At 46.1% G+C, this 6,682-nt stretch overlaps 1 protein-coding gene across 2 annotated transcripts in view; it reads right to left on the bottom strand.

Annotated features, from left to right (window-relative positions):
* The window catches only part of MYH7B (myosin heavy chain 7B), a 42,434-nt gene extending 37,548 nt beyond the window's left edge, over positions 1 to 4,886 (bottom strand). Inside the window, exon 1 of one of the 2 annotated variants that reach the window (XM_040447245.1) lies at positions 4,755 to 4,882. The gene's annotated coding sequence lies outside the window, so the exon portion shown is untranslated. Of the gene's footprint in view, positions 1 to 4,754 lie in introns of both variants that reach the window. The other variant, XM_040447248.1, reaches the window with a different exon arrangement.
* Between the last annotated feature and the right edge of the window lie 1,796 nt (positions 4,887 to 6,682).

Here is a 6,682-nt window from a genome sequence, read left to right on the forward strand (position 1 = left end):
CCCGGCGTTGGGCTCCATGCTGAGTGTGGAGCCTTCTTGGGATTCTCTATCTCCCCCACCTGTCCCTCTCCCCCGCTTGTGCACTCTCTCAAATTAAAAAAGAAAAAAAAAAAAAAAAGGGACACTATCAACAAATCAAAAAGACAATCCAGAGAATGGGAGAAACTACTTGCAAATCATGTATCTGATCAGGGTCTAAGATCCAGGATATATGAAGAATTCTTATAACTCAACAATAAAAAGACAAATAACTGAAATTAAAAATGCACCCTCTCTTTTATTAAGTGAAAGAGAAACTGAGTCAAAAAGCAATCTAGGAGGGCTACTTGTGTAGCTCAGGTGGTTAAGCATCTTGATTTCAGCTCAGGTCATGATCTTGCAGTTTGTGGGTTCGAGCCCCACATCGGGCTCCATGCTCTCAGCAAAGAGCCTGCTTGGGATTCTCTCTCTCCCTCCCTCTCTGCCCCTCCTCTGCTCATGGTCTCTCTCTCTCAAAATAAATAAATAAACTTAAAAAACAAAGTAATTTAGGAGTAGAATGGTGGTTGCCTATGACTGCTTGGGAGAGGGGAACGGGGAATTATTGTTCAATGGGTACAGAACTTCAGTTGGGGAAGCTGAAAAAGTTGCTGAAGCAGATGGTGGCGATATCTGCACAACAATGCGAATGCCACCGAACTGTACACTTAAGTGGCTAAAATGGCAAATTTTACGTATATTTAGCTATAATAAATTTTTTAAGTAAAACAAAATTAGGCAAAAGATGTGAATAGACAAAGGAGATAAACAAATAGCCGATAAGCACAGGAAAACATGCTCAGTATCATCAGTCATTAGGGAAATGCAAATTGAAACAAGTGACACTACCTCACACCCACTGGGATGGTCAGAATCAAACAGCCAGGCAGGAACATGTGGTAAGAATGTAAAAATTGGAACTCTCAGACATTGCTGGTGGGAATGTAAAATAGTGCAGCCACTCCGGAAAACAGTCTGGCAGTTCCTCAAAAAGTTCAATAGAGAGGGGCGCCTCGCTGGCTCAGTCAGAAAAGCATGTGGCTCTTGATCTCAGGGTCGTGAGTTGGGAGTCCCACATGGGGTATAAAGATTACCTAAATTAAAAAAACAAACAAACAAAAAACAACTTGGGGGAAAAAAAAAGGTCAACATAGAATTACCCTGCGAGCCAGCAAGTCCACTCCCCGGTCTATTCCCAAGATAATTAAATACAGCCCCACAAAAACCTGTACATGAATGTTCACAGCACCTTCATTCATAATAGCCAAAAAGTAGAGACAACCCAAACTTCCACCAACTGGCGGAGGTGCACAATGTGGTGTATCCACACAACGGAATACTGGTACACGCTACAACACGGATGAGCCTTAAAGACATAATGGTAAGTGACGCAAGCCAAACGCAAAAGGCCACCTACAGGAGTCTGTTTATATGAAATGTCCAGAATAGGCAAGTCCATAGACACATGACGCAAATTAGTGACTGCCAGGGGTTGGAGTGGAGGAATGGGGAGGTGACTGCTAATGGGTATGGGGTTTCTTTTGGTGTGATGGAAAAGTTCTGGACTTAGAGAGTGGTATTGGTTGTGCAATCTTGTGAACATACTAATAACCACTGAATTGTATACTTACAAAGGTTGGATTTTATGGCATATGAATTATAGCTCAATAAAAAATTACATAGAATAAACAACAAATTTAGGGGAGCCTTTATTCCTGAGGGATTACAGTTGTGGAGGAACACGAGGCCTTCAGCTATATTAGCAATGTTTTACTTCATAAGCTGGGGGGTGGGAATACGGGTGTTTGTTATACTAATCTGTATATCCTTCTTTTTTTTTTTTTAATTTTTTTTTTCAACGTTTATTTATTTTTGGGACAGAGAGAGACAGAGCATGAACGGGGGAGGGGCAGAGAGAGAGGGAGACACAGAATTGGAAACAGGCTCCAGGCTCGGAGCCATCAGCCCAGAGCCCGACGCGGGGCTCGAACTCACGGACCGCGAGATCGTGACCTGGCTGAAGTCGGACGCTTAACCGACTGCGCCACCCAGGCGCCCCTGTATATCCTTCTTCATGTTTCATCATAAATAAAATTTAGAAGTATTTACTGAGTGTCGACCTGGACCAGGGCTACCTGGGTGGTTTAATGGTAGGTAAAATCAGATCCCATCCTGCCCAAAAGTAAGTGGGTAAGGATAAGCAGTAAGTGGAAAAGAAGGGCTGTAAGTAAGTCATCTCTCCTTTCTGGGCTTCTGTTTTCTCATGGATTATTTTATTTTAAATGTTTATTTGAGAAAGAGAGAGAGAGAGAGAGAGAGAATGAGCTGAGGAGGGGCAGAGAGAGGTGGGGATAAAGTATCCGAAGCAGGCTCTGAGTTGACGGCAGAGAGCCTGATTCAGGACTCGAAATTACAAACCACGAGATCATGGTATCAGCTGAAGTTGGCCACTCAATAGACTAAACCACCCAGGAGCCCCTATTTTATTTTATTTTTAAAGTAATCTCTGGGGGCCTGGGTGGCTCAGTTGGTTGAGCGACTGCTTCAGCTCAGGTCATGATCTCACAGTTTGTGGGTTTGAGCCCCATGTCAGGCTCTGTGCTGACAGCTCAGAGCCTGAAGCCTGCTTCGGAGTCTGTGTCTCCCCCATCTCCCTGTTCCTCCCCTGCTCGTTCTCTGTCTCTGTCTCCCCAAGATAAATAAACGTTAAAAAAATTTTTTTTAAGTAATCTCTACACCCAACTTGGGGCTTGAACTTACAACCCTGAGATCCCGAGTCACGTGCTCTACTGACTGAGCCAGCAGGGCACCCCTCCTCATGGATGAAATGACAGCTGGACTAGAATCTTGTTAGTAGAAAGTCTCTGAGGGTCCTGGGGGCTGAGGAGTGTCTCTCCCCTTTATCAGACCACAGTTTCAAGAACTGCTTATGCACGATGAGAGCACAGGCCTGGAGTCAGCCCTGGTGTCATCAATCACTGCAAGTGGGCCTAATGCAAAGCCCAGCTGAGTCTCTATTTCTTCTTGGTAAAAGAGGGACAGTAACTTCTCCCTCTCGGGATTACCATGGGGTGTAAATGAGATAACACATATAACGTGTCCAGGACAGGCCTGGCACACAGTAAATCCTCAACACATGGGAGAGTCCTCACTTTGATTCCACAGGCATTTCCTGAGCAGCACTGCTGGGCCAGGTCTGTACTAGGGCTAAAAGACCGAGGAATTCCACCGAATGGCCAAGCAATGGCCCCCCGCCAGGTGGGGAGACAGCCCCATAAACAACAATACCAGGCAGGGTGATGTCATTGCTAAAAAGAGACAGCAGCCACGCACGCACAGAGCAGACCATGTGCAACACAGACCCCAGGACAGGCAGAGATGTCCCAATCCAGAGGCCTAGTACGGGCTTGGAGAGAGGCCCTCACCGTGGGAAAGACACATACCAACTGAAGGCACTGGCCTCCATTCACACTGCAGTGCAGCCTTCCTAGTGTCTTTTCAGTGAATTCAGACTCAACTGTTCCCACAAATCCCAAGAGCAGAGACTGCAATAGATTCAAAAGTCAGCTTTAGGAAGCCTGTGCACATGTGGGAGCACAGTGGCTAACCGTGGGAGGCTGCATGATCTCTGGCAAGTCAGGGCACATAAAAAGTGATATAACTGTAAAGCCATTAACCAAATACCTGGCACTTGGTGAACAGATTAATAAAGATTAATTATAGTTAGGGAAAAAAAAATAGATTCCATTTTCAAAGTGAGGGCAGTGGGATTCAGAGAAGTGAGAAGGCTTGCCCATAGTTACACTGCTAGCTTTGGAGGCAGGATTTGAACTCAGGTCTGACACATCAAAGGCTCAGTGCCTCATAATCTCCCTCTGTTACAGAATCTTCAGGAGGCTCTCTGTAGTCCACTAAATGGAATCTAACCTTGCTGTGGAGAGGGGAACTAACAAAGGTTTGGGGCCAGAGAGACCTCAGGCAAGTTCTCCAATCCTGGGTTCCTTGATCTGGGACCCCTCAGTGGGCTTAGGGAGGTTTGTGAATTCCTCCACACGGTGTGCCAAAAGATTGTGTCTAATGGAGATTCTCAAAGGAGAATTTTCAAAGGCTTGTTACCTCAAAAGTAACAAGCCACTGACTTGGCCTCACTTGGCATGTTTTCTTACCTACCCAAAGGAGATACAGTACCTACGTTGAAAAGCTGTGAGGGCATTAAATGAAGTAGTTTATGAAAAGTACCCAAAACATCCTAAGCTTCCACCTATGTTGGTTTCCCTGCCTTTCTCCCTCCCCAGCTTATTTCTATCATTTAGCAAACGATATTGACGATCTACTATGGAGCAGATATCACTCCAGGTGCTGGTGGTAAAGTGGTGAACAGGACAGATATTGTCCCTGTTCTTATGGAACTCACATGGTGGAGAGAAACAGACAAAATTAGTAATTTCAGATACTAGTAAGAGCTGTGAAAAATATATATATACTGATGGGGTGGGAATGGCATATGAGGAGGAAACATGTGAATGACAAGAAGTCAGTTATGCCAAGATTTAGGGGCAAAGCCTCAGGGCAAAGGGAGCACAAAGACAAAGCCTCACTTGTAAGATGCTTGGCCAAGAGCCCCTCACACTCCCACACCTTACTCCCTGCACCACAAACTAGGTCCCCTTGAACAAGTCACATAACTTCTAAGACTCAACTGCCACATCTACAAAATGGGAAGAAAGACACCTTACCTGCCACAATGTGAGGGGACTCAGTCAGAGGGCTGTTAAGGTCTGGGATCTTCCCCAAGTCTCACCAATAGACACCTGATACACGTCATTTGGCACCCATCTTGGAGGAGGGGAACCTGCAGAGAACCCTGGGTGATGATTTTTTATTTTAATTTCATGCTGCACTAGAAATAGTTTCCTTTGTTCCTGGTGAACATGATGGACTTTTCCTGACATCCAGGGCCTTTTATAGTAACTGCTGCTTCGGGCTCTTCCTCAGGTATAAAAGCAGACAAAGGAAGGACATCATGGAAACACTGTCCTGCCCATAACCAGACCACCTGTCCCTTCCCTCCCCCCAAAAAGATTGGAGGACTCAGCCTGTCCTGCAGACAGAGGGTGTATAAGCTTTATTTAAGGAGGTGGAAACATCCTGGCCCCTGGGTTGGGCCACTGATTTATAATTAGTTGTAGTTCTCCCTCCTAAATGTCTCTTTAACCTGTCCCCTTCTCTCCATCTCCTCATTGCCGCGCACCTTAACTCCCTCTGAGCATGCTTTCTGGCCTTAGTCTCCCCACTTCCAAACCATTTGCCACACTGTAGCCAGCACCTAACAAAAAATCGACCAGGTCTTTCCCCTGCTTAAAACCCTTAGGCAGCTTGGGGTGCCTGGATGGCACAGTCGGTTAAGCGTCTGACTTCGGCTCAGGTCATGATCTCACGGTCTGTAAGTTCAAGCCCCACATCGGGCTCTGTGCTGACAGCTCAGAGCCTGGAGCCTGCTTCAGATTCTGTGTTTCCCTCTCTCTCTGCCCCCTCCCCTGCTCACGCTCTGTCTCTCTCAAAAATAAATTAACATTACAAAAAAAAATTTTTAAATCCTTAGCTCCCCATCATTCACTGGAAAAATGCCAAATTTCTTAACCTGGCATCCAAGGCTCCCTCGCCAAGAATGAGCTCCTAACAGCCTGATCAACTCCCAGGCCCTCCTCAGTATCTATATCAAACTCCTCAATGTCTCTAAAATGAGCCTAGCCACACTTTGAATTATTTGCCTTTGCGGTTTCTGTTCCTGCTACTTGCAACACTGTCCCCATTCCTGCCTCTTAACTCCACCCTTACTTCTTTCACTGCTTACACATTCCTACCTAGCCCTCCAGACTCCAAAGCCCTCCCTGATTCCCCAGAAAAGCACTGTGTACCGGTCTACCTTCTTAATCAGATGTGAAAGCTGGGGTTCTCTCTTAGTTACTGTTAACTTCCCAGAGCTTGGACTGATCAGTTCAGGTTACTTTAACTTAAAAATTCATATCAGGTGCTTCACATTGAGAAGATCCTATCACAATCCGGAAAGAAGGAACAGTTATAGAACTGGAGGGCTGCCAAAAGGTAAGATAAGAATAGGGATCAAGAATCTGCATTCTCAAAAAGTGCCCCAGATCCTGATGCAAATGATATTGGGCATTTTGATATACAATGCGTCACCCTCCAACGTTCCCAAGTTAAAAATTGCTGGAAAAATGAAAATACTTTCCTTTACCTCTACAGCTTTTCGGCAGCTGTCCCGAGGTTAGAGAAATCAGGTGGGCTTTTATGGGACTCAGCTGGGTGTAAAACAGAACCCTGGGTTCCAACACTGGCTCGACCCCTAACGTGCTAAGGTACCCTGCGCTGGGGTCTCTGTCCCTTTTCTGGGCCTCCCTTATCACACCTACCCCCACCATGTGTCCCTGAGGCAGTGACTGCCCCATTCTGGGTATCAGTTTCCTCATCTTACATTGGACGTCACTAGATCTGACATCCCACTAGCTCTGCAAACCCGTAACTCCTCGCTGACCCAGCCTAACTCCTCCCCTCCTTCCCAAGTCCTCTCTCTGGATCCAACCGAGGAACCCTTAACGCCAAGGCTGCTCACGTACGGACTGACCCTTCCCGGTCGCCGTCCAGC

This window comes from Herpailurus yagouaroundi, unplaced genomic scaffold, assembly GCF_014898765.1.
Source record: "Herpailurus yagouaroundi ecotype Mexico unplaced genomic scaffold, PumYag 196, whole genome shotgun sequence".
In the NCBI taxonomy this organism is placed as follows: domain Eukaryota; kingdom Metazoa; phylum Chordata; class Mammalia; order Carnivora; family Felidae; genus Herpailurus; species Herpailurus yagouaroundi.